Source organism: Ammospiza nelsoni, chromosome 2 (genome assembly GCF_027579445.1).
Source record: "Ammospiza nelsoni isolate bAmmNel1 chromosome 2, bAmmNel1.pri, whole genome shotgun sequence".
NCBI lineage: Eukaryota > Metazoa > Chordata > Aves > Passeriformes > Passerellidae > Ammospiza > Ammospiza nelsoni.
Genome location: NC_080634.1, coordinates 2,172,115 through 2,192,747, shown reverse-complemented (window position 1 = coordinate 2,192,747; position 20,633 = coordinate 2,172,115). Strand labels below are relative to the sequence as shown.

Genomic DNA, 20,633 nt, shown 5'->3' with positions numbered 1-20,633 from the left:
GATTTATTCAGTTCCACCTTCTCCCTTCAATCAGTCCATAACTATATTTTTCCACGGTGAGATATGCATGTCTTTTCAATGACTCACTAGAGGATTCACCTTTTTGAAAGAAAGTGTAGCTGTACATAAGCTTAAAGACTTTTATTGTAGTTTCAGACTGAATTTCAAAACTATTTAAGGCAGTACCAGATGTGTAGTAAAAAGTTTGATTTTTCATAGAGGTACACAAACCAATGCCATTATGGTCACTATTATCATCAGGGAATCAGCATATATTTAGAATTTATCTGTTCTACTGGCCTTCTAGGTTCTAATTAGAAATAAGTGTGCTATGGAATACAACTGAGCCATGGTCAATGTGTTAAAAAAAACCCCAACACAAGCAATGATGAGATATGGCAACATTTTAAGGTTTTGAACATTCCCTCTTTCAGATGGAGTATTCATACTGCTGTGTTTAAATTAAGGAAGCAAAAGATTTTACAGGGCAAATTGATGGCAGCCTGGTATGACTTGGCACTGGTCACAGGTAGTCATCTGCTGTTTGAAGTCAGGCAGGCAGGTTTCTGTGTCCCCCTCAGGCTGACAAAAATCTGGTTGGTGATCAAGTTTTTGCATGAGCATAAAGAGTTGATTCATGAAGCCAATGAAAAGTCTGATTTAAGAGTTGATGAGTCTCTGACACAGCCCCTACAAAAGCTTAATCTGAAAGTGGAGGAAAAAGTCCTTTTGGAAAAGCTGAAGTGTTTGTTCTTGAGGCAGCAGGATCATCACTTCCGTCTTGCCATGACCTTGTCCCTGTTCCTGGATCTGCAACCTTTGGGTAATGAATCCCAGTGAACAGCTCTGTCAAGTGATATCAAAGGTTTCAAACTTGAAGATTTGATGGATTAAAACTGGTCAAACACATCAATTAAAAGTTCAGGTTCCAATTAATCTTATTTACTTATATTCTGGAACAGATTTAGCAGAAAATGCCCCGAAAATGCCCCAAACATGCAAGCTTGAAATACCATTTTGATAGCAGCTTTTTTGTTGCAGGAAAGCAAGAAAGTAAACTTTGAAGTTCACTTTCCTTCTAGAAACATTTAACTGAAGTAGTTATTTCTGTAAGAACAGGAGTAAGTCTTTCTGTAGGTTTATTGCCCAATCTGATTGTGATAAGGAGCTGGTGTTTGTTTTATTTCTCCTTTCACACTCATGCACTGATGGACAAGGAATTTTGCAATTTATGTGAAAATTCTAAATTTTTTTATTGTTTCAAAGCCACTTTATGTTCTTTTAACAATGGAGGACCATTTTTTTTTTTCCGTTGCTGACAAAATTTTCTTAGAATTAACCAGGATGTGAATTGGGATCCAGAACCTTGTGGTTTTTGCAAAAACAGTTTCTATGCCAGGGGATCTGCAGATAAACCCAGATACCATTTGTGTGTGTCTTTGTACTTACAGGTCCACTAATTGATGCCCTATATCAGGATATTAATGGTAATGAATTAAAATATCAGGAAATTAATGGATACTGTTTTACTTTTTCTGTTTAAAAAACAAAAGAGACTCAGAGAGGTTTTAATAACCAGAGTTGATAGTATAAATTATTAATTCCCATTTGTAGGGAACTACCAACTACAACTACCAAAAACCCCAAAATGTCCATTTTCATCCTCCATAAAACCTAAATGGGAATTCCCAACCAGTTCCTTAAGAGAAAGCCAATCCCTTCCTGAATGGGGTCACCCGAGAATTTCTTGAGGCAAATTTGTTTTCAGATTTGTTCTCTCCCAGGGAGTGAAATTGGTTTAAACACTGGAAAGACTCCTTGGAAGTTTCCAAGTCTCTCCCAGCACCATGAGTCAGATATCTCCAGGTTGTGTTGTGCCAGATTTGACGTCAAATGATCATCCAGTGGGGTTTTCCCCTAGACTTCCTAATGGAGATTCAATGAGATTTTACTGCGTAAAATAACGGGATTTTGTCTGAATCACCCAAGCCAATATTAAAAATCTTGTTCTGTTAACAGGCTTGTTGAAACACATTTTTAAAGACTTAAAATGTTTAGGAAAAAAAGTAAAATTTTAATTTCTATGAAGTGATAAAAAATTTTAATATTAATTAATTAGCATACTAATGCAGCACTAAGTCCCTGGGTAGTCTTGGTGGCAACAGCAAGCTCTGATTACTCCTCATTTTCAAATTATCTCTGCTCTCCAAGACCAGGGTGTGCTTTCACAAGAACAGTTGTTGCTGCTCACTGGAAATTTTCTGAGGAAGAAAGGAAGTGTTGCCTCATGGCTGGGTTTGGCAGGTCCTCCCTGAAATTTGGGAGCTGTTGGTCATGGATGGCCTGGTGACATGTGCCCTCGGACCAGCGTCACTGGGAACCTCTGTGGCTTAATGCAACTTATTTTTTTTTAATTTTACTGAATTGGTAATAGATCCAACAAGTTTCCAGCATTTGAGGATTTGGGGGTTTGTTGTGTTTATTTTTTTTATGTTTTTTGTTCTGTTTGGGCTGAAACCAATTCCAAGAAGTCTTTATTTTCCCACAGACAGGCAATCCAGCTTCTTTGGCGAGCTGCAGTTGTTCTGTAGCTCCCACACTGCTGAGCATTCTTGAGCAGAGCCGTTGTCTTCATCTCAAAGTGAAAAAATTAAAGTGTAGATTTGTGAATTTGGCTTTGGCACATTCTGCCCTTTCTTAAGTAAATAATAATTTCAAACACCTGGAACTCAGTTTAGGAAGAATACATTAAGTCCATGTTTAAATGGAAGCCCTGCACCTGTTTTCTAAAGATCTTTTAAGAGTAGGCTCAGAAAATTGTCCAGAGAAGAATAAACATGAGAACCCCAAATGGCAGATTAATAGATGACAAGTGCTACTTCTATCCCAGTCCTGTGGAAAACAGCCAAGTAAAGGGAATATGGATTTTTTGAAGCCATGGTTAATAGAATGTCACCTGTACAACATGGAGCTTGATTTTGCATGAGGGGAGTAGGTTGCTGCTCAGTTGGGAGCCACAGAAAATTCATAGGTACTGTCTTTGTCATAGAGTTTTTAAAAATTATCTCAGTTTCTATTAAATGCTGCTGTGTATTTTGCAAGTACAAATCTGCAGTAGATGTCAGTGACTTCTGCCCATCTCTGGCACCCTCAATGCCCAGACAGGAAAAGGAGTATTGCTTATTTTGCTGTCAGCTTATTTTTTCCAGATAAGGAGATCACCCGATAGTTTCCCACATTCTTGGGAGATGGTAGACAATTGTTCATAAAAGAAAGTTAAAATGGTCCAGGGGATTACTGGGTGGAGAAATTTCCAATGTCTGCCTCTGCCTTAGCAACTCATAGTCTGCCTCCTTTTATTTATTTAGTTTTTTAAAATAAGTACCTTAATTATAACCAATATAAATAGATCTATTGTCTTGTAGCACCTACAGTTGCAAGACAAACACAGAGGAGTTTGTCCTCACCAGCAGTGAGGTGAAGTCAGTGAGACTGTTGATGCCAAACCCTTGTTGGGTTTGGCTGGCTCCCAAATGCACGTATTAGCAGAGAATCTTTCACCTGATGAGGATTAATCATGCTGGAATGTGTGGCAGCAGGAGGAGATGTATAGGAGCAGCTTGCTGTAAACAAAGTTTATTTTTGTGTGGTTATGGTTTTTGTGCGAGTCAGAGTGGCAGTGATCTGGTGAGGTAATCTGCTGGGGAATGGGATGTGACATTCCTCTCTCCCTCTGTGCCCCCCCTGAGCAATGATTGGATTAAAGATGGGCACAGTGTGAATTGATGGGGCTGCCTGTGGAGTTGTGTTCTTAGAAAGGAGCAGCATGGGTACAGACCCAGCTTATCAACTGGCCCACAGCAATATTAGATGCAGACATTGATAAGAGCTATATTTAGGAAAATGAGGACAGTTGCACTCATGCAGGTGCTCACCAAGCTGCTGTGTTTAGTCTGTGCCTGTGTGTCTGCCTCTCCTTGTCCCACTGTTGGAGTGTGGATAGACAGCAGCTTTCACATGGCTGAGGGGGCCAAGACATCTTAAATCACCCAGAACAGGAGCTGTGTCTGTTGCAGCTTCCCAGGGTCACTGGAAAAGGGAAAATGGCTCCAAACTGGGAGAAAAAATGGGTTTAGATAAGCTATCACGAATTCTTCACAGTGAGCTTGATGAGACACTGGTTTGGAGAGCCACAGAGAAGCTGTGGCTGTCCCATCCCTGGAGGTGTCCAAGGCCAGGCTGGGTGGGACTATGAGCAGCCAGGGACAGTGGGAAGTGTCCCTGCCCATGGCAGGGAGTGGAACTGGATGATCTTTATGACCCCTTCCAACCCAAACCATCCTGTGATTCCTTGATAATACCTAAGCTAAAAGGTAGTGACCGCAGAAACATCTATGATTACTGACTCTTCTGCCGTGTTTTTGCTCGTGTTTTAATTGCGTACTATTATGCCCCTCTAGCAGGCACAAAAGAAGCTTTAGGAAATAGAAAACCTATGCATTGCCTTTCTTTTATCTTATTTTCACAACTTCAGTGCTGTTCTTATAGAGAAATGAAAGTTCTAGCCAGATTGTTGGGATTCTATAAATGGTTTGTATGGACTTAGCTTTACTTTTTTATGGAATGAGAGGGGAAATGGGCACCCAGTGTGGCCGCATGAGTCACAAACATCTGTCTTTGTGGGTGTCCTATTTGATTAATTAAAGTTTACAACCATTTCAGCTTTCTTCACACCAGGCCCCCAAACTGCATGTGAGTAATTTTGTACTGTAGGGATTGCCTGGAGGTGACAAATTTTCCCAACTTTTTCTGTGTTCACATTGTGGGGGTTTTATTTTTGGCTTAGAGAGGTCATTAATGTCTGCCCCTTGCTGATGGTAAATAGGATCTTAAAAAACTGAGGATAAAAGAAATGAGAGCTAGGGAGGGCAGCTCTGTCTTGAGCTTGACACATTTTCCACATGGTTTAGTTGTAATTTCTGAAAACTAATTGCAGCTTTTTTCTGTTGGGATGACCGAAAATCAGTAGCAGATGCCTTTAATTCTCCCACATTCCAGGTAATAGCACTTTTCCAGGAATGGCTTTGCTTGGTTCAGAGACTGTTCCTGATGTGCCAGACTGTAAATGTCAGGCTTGGGCAGGGTGGTGGTTGCTCTGCTGTGTCCTCCTGAGCTGTCATCAGTGTGAAATGAATAAGGATGTTTTGGCTCTTGCTGTAGTTCTGATTAGCTGAGCAGTTTTATGGGCTTATTCTGCATTTTTAAACTATTTCCATCCAGCATAGTACAGACAGGTTCAGTTTTCCTGCTGAAATCTCCTCCAGCTTTTTATTCCCTGAATGTGCCTCTCTTTTTCCCCAGTGCTCTGTGGCCAGCTGTCATGATTTGGGAATGGTGCTCCTCATTTTAGGGCTGCTACAGAGATGCTCCAAACCTTAATGATTTCTCTGGATGTGTGAAAATCTGTCTTGTCTTGCAGTCTGGTACCTTGTGAGTTGTTTTCCCTGTTTTAATATGGGGAAAAAACCAACCTTACAGCCTATCCACAAATCAGAGTTCAGAATTTTTACATCAGTGATATATATTAAATATCAAAAAGCTTGCTTTCCTGAATGTTTCCAGAATGGATAACTTAACACCACCAGATACTTGTGTTCTCCTTCACTTGGAAGTAGGGCAACTGAAATACAAAGTCAAGTTTATTTGTACAGAAAACCTGTTAATGACTGTCACCATTAGTCACCACTTGATGTAGGGGGAATTGGTGTGGAAAGAGAAAGCAAATACAATGGGGAATGAGATATTTCCAGTCATTTACACAGGTGGCTTAAGCCTTGAGTACTTCTATGTGCCTGTTTCACTGCACTTTGTTTGAACTTTGGCTCAGATTTTGCTTTTTGTTTCCCACACGTTATTACAACATTGCCAAGGAAACATTTGCTATAATGCACCTCTGTATAATTCTCTAGATCCTGACTAGAGGTAATTATGGAATCTGCTTTTGTACCCAGCTCTAATGATTGGTGCCATGTACAGCTTTGTCTACCTGATTTCTGCTCAGGTACCCAGATATCCTCTACTTATCCCCCCCAAATAAACAATAAATCAGAGCAGCAATCATTTCCAGTTGTGCTCTCAGGAAAAGAACTGAAAACAATTTTGTTAACAGGCTTCTGAAAAAATGTTGGGAAGCATCATTTCATTTGCCAAAGTGTAAACTGCTTTTCCAGCAGTGCTCTGTCAATTAACTGGCAGAGGCCTCATCCATCAAATATCCTCAGTGACCAGCTGGAATTTGCTGAGAAATAAACATTTTGACTCTTATGTAGGAGTAAAGGTTTGGCCACTGGTCCAACATGTGATTAGGGTTATAACCAAACACATACTCCCAGCAAAAACTGATTTTTTTTTAGGGAACACAACCCAATGTTTGCTTGAGTGGGAGCCTCTAATTTTTCCAGGCATTAAAGCCAAAAAGTAAGGGCTGTTACTTTGGACCAACTTTCCTTGGTTTTGCTGCAGATTTTAAGAGGAATTCACTGAGCTCCTGTAGACCCATGGTAGACATGCAGTCTGTTACCACTGCTGATATCCCAAAGGGGAATTGAGCCAAAATGGCTTGCCAGAAAATAGTTTCTGTAAATCACTTAAAGATGAAGGCAATTTCACCCTCTGCTCTCATGAAATATCAGTATTTATTTACTAACTTTTCATTTCTTTCAATTTCTCCTGATTGCTTTGATTTACTACAGAACCTACCCAAAAATGGTCCTAAAACAACTGAGTTTTCACAGTGAGAAAAAAATACAGTAGAAAAAGGATTGAAAATAATACTTAAATTCTTTAATATTTTTACAATAATGGCAGCTGTGTCAAAACTATTTAATAATTGGTGTGCATTTATGAAAGAGTGTGTTTTTGGCAGGGTGAGACATAAGATGTGTTTTTATGCTACTTTTCTCCCCAAATTTGTATTTGGTAGTCTTGCATCAAGTGCATGTATGGTCTTCACTGTATCCATGTTGTTTTCTATTTAGAGAGGCTGCTAAAGATCAGATGTTTTGACTCTGCTAGCTATCCAAATAACCCTACTGAAGGTGTTGTAGGTCAGTGGGTTTAGAGCAATATTGTTTAAAGCATAAAAACTGCAAAGCCTGAAAATGGTGTGTTGCAGCTTTTTCCTTCCGTTTTTCCTTCTTTTTTTCCCCCCTTCCTTTTTCTCTTCCTGTTCTTCCCTGCCTTGTCTAATCCAGCACAGGCTTTGAGAGACAGCTCTGCAGGCTGGACACATGTCCAGGATCTTTGGTAGCTCATGGGCTTGGCTTGGTGTGTGCAGAGCTTTGTTGTTCCTCACTCTGCTGCCAGGACACACACAGGAACTCATGTGTTCTCTGCCTGCTCACCTTCCTTTCTCCCAGTCAGGTCCTCCTCAGCATTCCTGCCTCAAACCTGCTCCTCTCTTTCTCTTTTTGCTGGCCAGATGAGCCTGTGACAGGCAGGTGCTTGCCCTTTTCCCTGAGAAGAGCTTTAGGTCCTTGCTGAGCCCCTTCCTCACCTCTTTGGCACCCCAAACATCCTCTGAGAGATTTTCATCTTCATTTATTGCCGTGGGCAGGCCAGGCTCCAGGTGATCTTTGCATTGAGAGCATGTTTATTGTGGGCCCATATTAATATGTTCTGCAGCTAGAAATTGTTGCAGCCATACAGATCTCTGAGGGATGATGTCTTGGCTGCAGGATCAGTGAGGGCACCACTTGCTTAAACACTTCCTCAAGTCTACATGTCCTCTGTTATTTCCCTGATGCATAAAATAAAACACAAGGATGTTGAAGGGAATGCAGGGTTTTAAGAGAGTTCCTGGCTGTTATTGCCTGAATTCTAATTCTTTGGGTGTATTTTGCTTCTTTAGGCATCAGCTGCGCTGCTGGGCACAAGAGGTTTTCCTCATGACCTTGCACTACAAATGGAGAAAACAAAATGAGTCCTTAAATTGAAGATTTTAATCACATTTCTGACATCTCCTAGGCCAAGATTCAGTGGATCTGGATCCATGCTTGCTTGTTAAAATCATGCTGAGATAACAGAAAAATCAGAAAAGGTTATTTGAAATTTTATACAAACGTTAAGCCTGTAAGTTTTTAGCTTTGTTGTGGGTTAAGATTCAAATTGGATCATTTATTTTCCATTCTGTGTTGCTTTCTTATAATTTGGGCATCAAATGCCATGAAAAATCTGCATTTTTCCAGGGTGTTAGAGGAAAGCAGGTGGTACCTGATTATGTTCTGTGAAAAGCTGACATATCCAATAGACTGCAAACTCACCATTTTTAAGGTTTCCAATGGTCTGGCTGGAAGGGTAGGTGGGTAAAAAAATAGGACAGTGTAAAGGAATCTAATTTTTCCCTTGTCTGGCCAATATTCCTGCAGCAGTTCTCATTTCAGAGATGCAATCTCACATGTACAACTTTCACTTTAGAGGTGCGTTATTTGATGGTCTAGACAGACTATATCCTGTGTCTGTAAGTAGAATCAAAGCCACATTTTTGCTGTTGTATATTTGGCCACCTCAGGCATGCAGGTTAATGACACTGAATGCACAATTTATTTAAAATATTGCATTAATTTCTTTTGTGAATGCATTGGCTTATCTATGATCATGGAAATGAAGAGGAGAAAAAAATCTTAAGGAACATTACCTTTTGTGTGGTAACAGAAACATAACTCTCATTTGGTGAACCATTACATTATTACCAGTTTCTCATTTCTTTTTCAGTGGAAATATTGGCTCTGACATTTGGTACACTTTTATATGTGCATTATTCCTTACCCTCTTTATATGTCCAGGCAGGCTGTCAGAGAGACGTCTTAATCTCTGGCAGATAAAACCAGATAAAACCACCCTCAAGTGTTTTAGATCATGCGGGCTACTTGTACCAACCAACATCTGCTTGCCTGGGGTTTTAAAAATTTCCCTGGAGAAGAAACTCTCCAGTCTGCCGCAATTTTATGTGACAAAGAAATAATAAGAAAATCTGGAAGTGATGGCAACAAAGGGTCACTCTTTAGGTGAGCAGTGGGGAACAATTTTGGCAGTTCTGAATTGAAGTATTTCTATCTGAATCAAAAGTATGCCCAGTTTTTAATTCCTTGGGCATAGGTTTTCAAGTGGTATATAATCAATTATTTTTCAGAAAATCACTTCCCAGTTGAAAAATACTGATATTTCGAGAAATGGATAACACAAATGATTGGTTTGGGGATCTGTGCAGAAGCAGCCAAATGAAATTAAATCGCCTTTCTGCTTCCATGGCTGAGGTTTTACAAACAGCTCTGAGCCTCTGTATGTGCTAAAAGCCCTTTTCACCTTGTTCTGGATAAAGCTATTGTACCTTTCTCTCTGTAAGCGTTAATAACTCCTTGAGAAAGAATGATCTTTGCCTTAACGAAACTTGACCAAGGTTAATGATCAAAGAGCCAAAACTCTGGTTGTTTGCCTCTTTGAAATACTGACAATTCTATTACTTGGAATTAGTTTTGTGAAATACTCCTTTTACTTCTTTATGTAATCTATTTGAAAAAAATAGTCCCTGTTTTTGTTTTTATTCACTTAGTTTTCCTACGTCTTTTTTCTGACTGCAACCACACATTAGAGCTTTGGAAAAACCCCTATGCATGGCTTTCCTTCTGGCTGGAGTTTTAGAGAACTTCAAGAAGAAGCTTGGTAGCTGGAAGATGACACTTGTGTCAGGTTAAAAGTAGCCTTAGAACTGAAATTCTGTAACTCTGAAGTTTCTTTATCTTATCTAAGGTGAGCATTTATAGCTTTTGCATAATTCCTGGGAGAATTAAATGTCATCACTGAACTCCATTGAACAGCTGGGGCTAAAAGCACTCCTGTCTCCCAGCAAAAAGGTGAGGAGAATCAGGCAGCAACAGGAACAAGACAGAGCTTCATTGGGTTGTTTTCCAGCTGTTTCCTGCAACATTTAACCAGTATAAACCAGTTGTGTTTTGAGACTGCTCTAATTTGCACTTGACAGGAGGGTGGCTGCTGGCTGGGAAGCCTCATGCCATGAGCACGGCAGAGCTGAGGCACAGATCTCTGCTCCCTGCAGGGTTTTGGAGCAGCAGCTCTGAGCTTTTCCTTGGAAGGGTCGGTCCAAAGCCGCAGACGGGAGCAGGGAGGAGCTCCCCTCCCTCTGGAAAAGGCACTTGACAAGGAAAGCCAGGCCAAAGCAGACACGAATGTTTCCAGAGAGTTGTAACCTCATGGTGGCTTCACTGCTTCTGCATTTTCACTTTCTTCCAAGATATCACTGACAGAATTCGCTGTTCTCACTGTTGTAATTTTTTTTTCTCTTTTTCTGACGTTTGTTTTCCTTAGTCTTTTCCCAGAATACAGCTGTTGGTTTCTCTTTTACCACTGTATTTTCTATTATCTCTTGATCCAGTCCAAGGCTGACTACTGGCAGTATGAATAACCTTTTCCCTTAACTCCTTTCCATTATTCTCTGTCCACACAACACACGTGGTAGTTAAGAATCAGGTCTGGGGCCTTCAGGTGCTTTTTATATCGCAAACCATGAGTGAAATTCCATAAAAATTGTGCTGACTAAAATTTTTCCATCACAAATATCCTCAAGTGTTTTAAGTCTTCTGAGTAAGTTAATTTTTTTTCCCGTTTAGTTTTTTTGCGTTTTGGTGCATTAAAAACTCTGTTGCTAATGGCAGTAGTTATTTTCCTGAACTGCTCTTTAAAAAGAGAGAGGAGTTAGGCAGAGTTTTCTTACTCTGAAAAAGGGAGCTCCCACAGCTTTTGGAAGTTAAATCAATGATCACCTTTCCCCAGAACTTGCTGCTCCTTTTTCTCTCAGGTCCTTTTGGTCTTCTTGGGAATGGTAGTCCAAGCAAAGCACAGTCTTTCTGCTACCTGGCCCTTACCCAAGCCCTAAAATGAAATAAAGTGGAATTAGAAATGCCGGTACTTATTTCTTTTTTACAATTCTCTTTGAAATGTTGCAGAATTTGCAATCAAGTGAGGAGTACTAAGTCACTTCATGAAGCAGAATTAATATTTTCTTGCCGTTTCTACAAATTAGGACAGAATGTAGCTGCTCTAGAATTGAGCAGTTTTCAGTTAAATGGGGTTCAGGGGGTTTTTGGACTTCTTGTTGTGAAAATAATTTCTTTTAAAGGGTAACTAATTCTTAGGATGTTTCTAAGTGCTTACGGTGCTTTATATATTTAATAGTTTAGATTTTATTGTGCATTGATTAGAATAACTTGCTCTTGGGCATTGTCCTGCCACTTCCCCACCTCATGCAGTCTGCCACTAGAATCTATAAAATGAAAGGAAGAGCCTTAAGTTATCCATGAGTTTTGAAATTAATCATGGGTAACTTAAGGCTCTTCCTGAGATTTCAGAAAATCAAAAATCAGAGCAGTTTGCTGTGGGTATTTGCAGGTGGCTGACTGGCTCTCTCTGAATTTTTCAAGCTTGGATGTGAATCCAAGTGCTGTGGATGCAAATTTATTTCATTTCAGGATAAAAACGTACAACCTTTTGTTTTTTCCTTTTCTCAATTGTTGTATTTTAAAAAGATTCTAAACCAAGTTGAGGGGTGGATCACATGGGAATCCAAATAATGAAGACCTGTATTTTCCATGTAGACTTTCATGTGTAGAACAGCCACGGGTTGTTATTGAAGCAGGAGAGAATTTGGAGCATTTATGAACTGTAATGGCCTTGTGAGAGAGTTTGAACATATTTTATAAATCATGAATACAGTTCCTTTCTCTTTATGTCAAACAAATAAAGCTATTTGGACTGTATCTGCTTTTTTTATTACCTTGAATCAAGTAATTCAAGACTTCTTTGCAAGATCCAGTGAATGGAAATTCCCACCAACAGTGTGGCTTAGCTCAGTGGAAGGTGACTGAGAAAAAAGATGGAATACTCAAGCAAAATCTCATTTTATCTTGGATTACTTTTTCTTCTAAGACATTGAAGTTGTGTTTTAGAAAATACCTGGGAAGGTGATGTTACAAATAATCCTTGGGTGTTTTATAAGCTTTTCTTTGTCAGTGGCAATTAAAGCACACCATGGACTATGTGTTCCTAAAAGCAATTCTTTTCATCTTTAAAAAGCCATTAAAATGTAGTAAAATAAATTACCTATATTTGGAATTAAAACCATCTCAAGAGAAATACTAGGGTTAATATTCATGAAAGAATTAGTGAAAAATTAAGGCTTAATTTCATTGGTATGGTTTTTTCCTTTTTTTTTTACATCTTGTCTCAATTTTTATTTCTTTTAAGGTTGATGTGCTTTATAGATATTAAAATATTTCTGGGCTGCAGTGAGTTGAGACTAGAAAAGGTATATCTGAAAGCATTTTACTGACATGATTTATGGTTAAAAAAAAAATCCTAAACAAAACATTGTATTCACAGCAGCCACTAGAACTGAAATTTCCACCTGCAAAGAAACAGGTAAGGGATATATGGAGTTTAAAACGTTTGTCCTGTTCCATTCCTGCTCTGAAATCTTTTAGATTTAAATAGCAAGAAGTGTAGGTAGCAAGGAATTGCAGGGATCTCCAGTGTCAGCCTGAGTGTCTAATCAGCCCTGCCAGGCGTGGTGCTCCCTGGTGGAATCTGGGAAAACCAGCCCAGGAAGGCTGAAAATAACAAATAGCATTCCCTTTCATCAGAACCTGGCTCTTCCATCATCCTCTCCTCACTTCAAACCCACAGTTTTGGGTTTGCAGCTAAAGCCAGGCCTAACAAGGCCTTTGCTCCACAGTGGAAGGAAAAAATCCATGTTTGGGGCAAAAGGATTCCATCCCTCCATAGGAAGTTTAGGCTGTAGCTGCTCTGGGGTAACAAACTGGGAGATGAGGAGTGTCCAGAAAAATCCTTTGGGTAAATTGATGGGAAAAGTAAAGCAGCTCTAGCCTCAGGTGTGGGGCAGTTGGACTTGAGTGGAGCCAAAAAAGGAGAAGCATTTTCTTCATTCCATGCACTGTGCTGAAAAGCTAAACCAAATACATGATTCCAGCTTACAGATTTCTGAGTTTATTTTGGCATGTGATTAATCATTTAGGACCTAGTCTTATTTGAGAAAGCCTCTAAGTACCCACTTAAAACAAAGCAGATATTTAAGGGCCTCATTGAATAAGTGTTTAGAATTAGGAGGTGCACATCTTCGTAGTGTAAGAAAAATCCAACAAAGAGACCCAAACCAAACCTTAATTAAAATTGAAACAAGCCTTTCTTCATTAGTACTAAGTGATAATAAGTTCTCCAGCCCAAGAGCTGTTCTGAACTTTTTAAGTATTTAATTAAAAATGATATTGGACCAGTATCTGTGTAATCATGTTTGCAGTGGGTGTGAGAGCATGCAAGACCTACCTGAATGCTGCTGTTGCTCTGACTTTTTTTTTTTTTTTCTTTGGAAACCTTTCAAAAAGTTTCCACAGTTTTTGACTCATCTTGTGGAGTTCTTCTCCTAGAGAGGCTAAGATATTGAAACAAATCCTTACATAATGTCGTTTATTTGGCAGAAAATAACAGCAGAAAGTTGTGGAGATTATCTGATGGCCAGAGATTTTTCTTGTTTTGCTCCTGCATTAATATTTTGGGGAGATATTTATGTCTCCTGAACTTTTTACTGAGAGGGAAAAGAAACAGGTATCAGGTGAGATAGGAAACAGCAGTTTTAATTCTGCTTTTAGAATACAGGTTCTGTGAAGGAGCTGTGTCTAGGTGAGGATTTCAAAAGGGCGCTGTCAAAACCAGCCCTACTCTTCTGCAGAGTTCTTAGTGGAAAACTTTTTTTAAACACGATGGAAATATGGAGGTGTTTTCTCTGTGGAAAACAAATTAATTTAACAAGTATATATTAAGAAACACAAGCACCTAAGTGAGCCGTGAATTCTGGAAAGGCAGGACTTAAACTTCATAATTAAAATGCTTTCTGTATAGACTGAGTATATCAGAAACCGTGCAGACAGAGGAGAGGAGCTCTGATTCACCAGTATTTTATTTTAGTCATGTGAAAACTCCTAATGAGAAAGGGGGAATTTTTGAGGTGTATGAATAGGGTGCCCATAATCTCAGAACTGAGTAAAGCAGTAGAATAATTTTTGAAACAACTGTTGTCCATCATTAATAAGTCAAGTGAAAGCAGTTGAGTTCTTTTTAGATCTAAATCATCAAAAGCAAGGACATTATTTAAAAACAGTTATTAAGGGAAAACAATAAATATTCATCACTGTAGCCAAGACTGATCATCAGTGAATTACTCAGCTTCTCCAGACTACACCCTATTTTTCTATAGATAAAAGCATATTTTGCCTACACTTGCAAGTTGGGAATTGAACATTGGGATCTTGATGCAGAATAAGAATGTCAAGCTACTAAATTAAGATTCTTCAGGTTTTTTCCCCTTTGAGCAACAGTGATCCAGTCAGGACTGTTGGTTGCACTGGAATACAAAGAATTAAAATAACCTTATCAGGACCAGGAGCTGCTGCCAACAGAATTATTGTTCCAGGGAAAAGAGTTACCTGGAGTCAGGTGTTCACTTCTGGTCCTCCCAGTACGTGTTGGCTTAGAGGAATGAACCTAGGAAAGAGCACAAAAATTATATTCTGTATGGGGGTTAACGTGGGAATGAGACCTCAGCCCTGCCAGAGACAGGGATAAATGAGGCAACTGATGCAAATTAAAGCCCAGAAATTCCCTCTGAACCCAGCCAAGCACCATTTTACTGTAAGAGCGGACAAACAGTCCAAGAGTTTCCCCAGAGAGCTACTGGAGTTTGCGTTTTGTGGAGGTATTGAAAGGCAAATGGGGAACAGGCCATTTCTGCTGGGAGTAAATCTCTAGAGGTTCCTTTCAGCCTTCTCCAGTCTGAGATGCTGTGAAGGAAAGGAGGAAAATCTGCAAAGCCTTCAAAAGAGTCCAATATGTTCACTAATAGTTCAAAAGGCAAAGAATCAGAGGCATAAACAAAAGCTGAATTTTCCAAGGGAAATCCAGGTCAAGTTGTTTTTTATAACATGTTCCTGGATTAGTGCTCTGAGGTTTCAGAAAGGCTGTGCTGTTTGGATTTCTGTAAGAGTTATGTACATCTAATGTGAATATAAATATGAATACCTCTTAATATGAATCCAAAGCTCTGAGTGAAACCATAAGGTTCTGATTTGATCATCTGCCCATTTGAAGACACCATGAATCACTTCAAAAATTCTGTTGGTGTCCAAATGTCCAATTCAATTGCTCTTCAATCTTCAAATTTTGTCTTTTGGGGTTTATGGTTTTTTGGTTTGTCCCTTGAGGGGGATCAATTGGGAAATCAGTTTATCCATCAAAATAACAGACTGGAAATAATAACAAGTATCTGTAGGGGTGACTTTGACCTGTGTGGAAGTTTGAAAGAATAGGGATAATGTAGAATTAATATTTAGTGTAATTTCTGTGTATTAAAGGTACAAAGTAACAGGTGTATTATATCCATACAGTTATTAAAAGATCAAAAATTGTATGGATTATAAGACAGAATCTTTAAGAGAATAATACTAACCCAGCATTTTCTTTAAAAACCCAGTCAGCTCCTAGGTCTGTGCCTGGCCCTCAGGAAGTCTGTTCAGCCATACCAGCAATATCAAAAAGTGCCACCTCTTCATCTTCCATCCCTTCCTGGCATGCAGCCAGGAGTAATAAGTCACAGCTACAGCAAAAAACCAACATAATAGTCCAAGAAACGCTGAATATTACAGGAGTGATTGAACCATGAGAGCATCTAAAATCAAAAAGTGGGAGAGGACCAAAATAGAGCAGTGCAACTCTGGAGCTCTTGACTGTAAACTGGGGAGACACAATTCTTAACTATGGCAATAAAAAGATTATTGGCTTATGAATTAGGTTCCTTCATCCATCTGGTTTGAGATAGAATTTTTGGCTGTAAGAGGTGCATTGTGCTCTCCAGTTTTCACCTTATAAATCAGTTTGTCCGTAGAGTACTCGGAAGATGTTCCTGGATTCATCTAATATTGTTTAAATAGCCGTTTAATATAAATCGTTATTTTTAAATTCATGTGAGATGAGTAACAAGTGTTCTGTCCATGTTTACAAGATATCTAATGGCAAGAGTTTAAGTAAATATTGGTTAGAATAAATAATGCTATATGAGAGACACTGGGAGTGATGAAAAATGCTATTTTAAAAGAGCCATTAAAATTAACTAGTTCAATGCTGCAGACTTGGTTAAAGGATCATAAAAATGACCAAGGATTATTTCAATATTAAGTTAGAGGAATCTCTCTGCCCAACAAAACGCTGCCCAGAAACAGCAAAATCAATAATCCACCAGGAGACACACAGGCTGTTGAGAATTGTGAAATGAGGCAGCAGAGCACCAGAAGTGTAAGGGGAATTCAGCTTTGAATGAGTAAAATTCCATAAATATCTTGTAGTGATATGACTACATTTTAAGCAGTGCAGAAACTTGGATAACAAAGGCTTGGACACTGGACTGCAATGTACTCTGATAGAAAATAAGAAATTGAGAAGTTTAGGTGGTTAATCAAGTAGTAAACTATAAAATCTGGGTGTATTTGTGGGACTCAAGTAGTAAAACAAGTTAGCATGATCAAGATGTGATAGCCATGCTGCTACTCACCAGCTGTTAACTTAAATAGGAATAACCCTCTTGATTTCAGAGAGATTTCATTCTCAGTTTAATTTTATTTTTGCCTTGAGGGGGTGCAGAGGGACTTTCAGAGCACATATCTGCCAAGATTGCAAAGGGTGGCACTGGTAAAAATCAGGGTGCAGAAAGCAAGAGGGGAAATTCAGCAAGCTATCTCCCTTCTCTATCATCCCTCTTTCTAGAATCCACTTTGCCTTGTTACGAAGGCTGAGATTTGCATGTTTTCTGGGAGTGTTGAACTTTCTGGTACCAATTCCTTTTGATCAAACAATGTTGGTACTTCACTTCTTCATGGATTTGCATTTTTCAGCCCTTCAGAAAGGCCTTAAAATTCTTGAAGCTGTCTTTGCTGTTCAGAAATAAACCCCACGTGCCTGGTAATTTTGGCAGGTCTATCTATTATTTTATTAAAGCCCAAAACGTCTGCTGTATATCTGTTCTTGTGGACAATTTTCAAGTGTATTTCTCCCCTCTGTTGTACTGAATTACAATTTGCACTTATTAAAATCCAAAAGTAAATGTGTAGGAAATACAGATGAAATACAGGATTAAAGCATTTCATTGGGATAGTCCTATCATTGCTCCTCAGCACTTTCAATAGCAATTTACCAGGACATTTTAGTACATACTGGAAATTTTCTAGATTTTTTTTCTTGATATATGTGAAATTAGGATTGCAAACACTGGATCCTGATGTGTACATGCTCTAAACATTCTTGTTCAAAGGATATCTTTTCCTTAACATCCCTGAATTGCCAAAGAAACTGGCAAACTTAAAATATTGTGTTGATTCAAAGCTGAGTGAGGCTCAGTTTGCTGTTCTGGCAGTCCCCTCCTCATAGATGCTGCATGGTAATGTGATTTTGTGCAGCTCCCTGGATAACTGCACTTGATAGCAAATTCACATTTTCCCTATTGTTCCTTCGAATATTCCCTGTGGAGAGATATCCAGATCCTCCAAATCAGCAGATTGGTGTTTCATTAAGAATAAAACTTACTGTGCTCTCTAGTTCTTTCTCACTATAAATTGTCATTATCTGAAATTTTGGGAATGCAGAATAGTGTGATGCTGGTTTTACCTATCATTAACCTTTGTATTTTGTGGACTTGAGATTATCTGAGAAATATGACGGTATGTTAAACCAGCGTTTTTATTTTCTATTATATGAAAGGCAGGACACCTGGTGTGTGAGATCAGCAGGGGCACAAGGTATTTCTTCAATTATTATTATTGTTTGCCCTAGCTGCACTAATCAAATATCTTTACTGTCACTCCTGTGAAGGGTTTAAATAACCTACATTCTGATTCCCATTATAATTAGCATAGTCAAGCAGAAGAGCAAATGTTTTTCAGAAGCACACATCTTGATTTTCAATTCTTACTAGATTTGTCTCTTTTCATTTGTTTGCGTAGTCTTTGCATAGTTTAAAGTTTTTGCATAGCATCAATGCAGTGGCACTGAAGGGAAGGGAGGACAATCTGTTGATCATAGTGACAATCAGGCACTCAGGACATCTTTGTCCAATAACCTGCTTCATCACTTTCCTTCCTGTTCAGCCTTGGCCAGCCTGTTTGATTTACAGGGCTATTTCAGGGTGACATGTTCCCTGATAATCTGTCTTTTAGATTATCAATTTCCCACCTGTCATGTAAAGATAATAACACAGGATTTACAAGTGTGGGCATATTTGACCTACACATGAAATTGCACACGGCAATGAAGTTCTAAGGTGGCTGTTCAGACCTCAGCTTCATACAGTTTTTCCACCATGACTTTTCTGAAATGGAAAAAGCTGATTTCATTGAGCTTTTGAGCTTTTCAATGTGCCCTGCTTAAACCAGGAGTCCTTTGGGAGAGTGAAGGCCAAAAAGTCACTGACTGGTCCTGCTGTTTAATTCCATGAACACATCACCAGTGCCCAGGAATAGGCCTGGGCATGATTTAATTTCCTACTCTAGGTGTAGTCTTTCCCCACTCTGGGCTTTTTTATGAGGGCAGGATGTCGGATGTAGGTACAGCACATTGAGGGTGGAAAGGATATTCCCTTTCCTGAGACAGAACAAAAGATCCCTGGGAAAATCTGCATGACTTTCACCAGTTTTTTAGAGGCTCAGATTTCATAAGGATGTATTGTGAATTCAGCATGTTCCAATGAAGTGTATTTGAGCACACCCCAAATACAAATCCACAGTTCAAAGGCTGCTCAACCATTTTTTGAGGAGCTGAACAAAAATCTTTGTTTCCCCCAGTTTTCTCTTCCCTAGATGGTTTGAACTCCACTTCTCCCTCTTTTTCTGGCAGAATCATGCACAAAGGATGTCATAGCACTTCTCAGGATGAGGTGACCCTTCACCAAGGGGTCCCTCTTTACTCACTTTTGTCTTGAGGAGTGTGAATGAGGCTCATCCCCCAGAAAGGCAGCAGATTTCCGTGTGAATGGGATTGGGAAGCACTTGCACAGCTGTAACCACTATTGTGGCTATTTCCATTCTTAGCTCCATGGTGTCACTGCCTGCAAAACCTTGTAGGAAAAAGATGCTTAGTCAAGGGCTTTGAAAAAGGGGCAGTCCTATTTTTGAAATTTGTGTCACCATCCTGTGTTTGAAAGTCATTATCCTGTTTCTGAAAACCACTTTTTTTATTACTTTATGGGGCTTGCAACACAGCCAGGTGGTGAGTACACTGTGCGGTGCAATGTTTCAACAAGGAGTACAAACACAATGGGGACAGGTGGTGAAGGAAGGTAGAGCATCTTCTTTCCTTGTTTGTGAGTTTACCCTCCATAAAATCCAGTCTGTGCCAGACTAGGGGATAATCTGCTTCCTTTTCTGCAGGAAGCTGCAGAGATAGCTGGTTGGGATCCTAAATGACTGCACAAACCGTGCAGGAATGGGTTGCCTTATTTTCCCAGTTAAGCTCTGACTCTTGTATAAGTCACCGGCAGATGCAGCACAGTTGTTTCCTTCTCTCTCACAGGTACAGGAATCGCTGGAGGCAGGGCAGTAAAAGAATCACAAAGCTGGCAACCTTGTAGAAACGTCTGCGTAGGGGAATTATTCAACAGCAGTGATTCATGCTCCCCAGTTGTGCAGAGGAGATGGTAACAGAGCTTTTTTCCACTGGGAGGAGGGAGGCAAGGGGCAGACAGGCTTGACTCCACACTCAAGAAAAATGACTGAATTTTCTCATCTTTCCCTCAATATTTTCTCAGCTCCTGGATGTGTGGGAGGAAAAGGAAGTTATTCAGGATCTATTATGACTTTCCACTACGTTGCTGCACTTTGGATTAGTGTTTGTCTTACGTCTGCAGCCCATTGTCTCTTGAATGAGCTGATTCCTACCTCCCCATTCTGTTATCTCTCCATCGAGGCAGCTGAAATTGCCTGTGAAGAGACTACTTGGATTTGCTTATCAGACCTGGGTGAATGTACATTTAAATTCCTTTTAAATGTACAGAAAGACTTCAGTGATTAAAGCATGCCTATGCTATCAAAACCGTATTAGGGTAATTTTGGGTTTGAAGCTCTGATATCAATTCAGGAGCCTTAAGATAGGAAGATTTAGAGCCAGCCTTCTTCAGAACATTTAGGAAAAAGCAAATGAGAGCTGAGACCTTACTTGGGAAGAGGAAGAATACCCACAGAATATTTAAAACCCCAGTCTGAATTTAGTGTAGCTTCTCAGGGAACCTGTAGAAACAATGTCTTGATGTTTCCTCATGTTTTAAAATCTTTTTAGCCTCCTATCGTTATTTATACAGAGGGAAATGGCATCCCCTTAAACTCTGTGCATAACTAGAGAGATGTGTCTTGTTCATGAAGTTATATTGTTAAAAGTAGTTCCTATTCTACATAATTGGATATAAAGTCTTTACTTGAAGTAGGAGGATCTTTTTTTCCACAAAATGGAAACTA

At 39.4% G+C, this 20,633-nt stretch overlaps 1 long non-coding RNA gene across 1 annotated transcript in view; it reads left to right on the top strand.

Annotated features, from left to right (window-relative positions):
• The window catches only part of LOC132069871 (uncharacterized), a 28,880-nt gene extending 8,666 nt beyond the window's left edge, over positions 1-20,214 (top strand). Inside the window, exons 2-3 of the long non-coding RNA XR_009417838.1 lie at positions 19,696-19,819; positions 19,931-20,214. This is a non-coding gene — a long non-coding RNA (uncharacterized LOC132069871). The remainder of the gene's footprint in view (positions 1-19,695; positions 19,820-19,930) is intronic.
• The last annotated feature ends 419 nt before the right edge of the window (positions 20,215-20,633 follow it).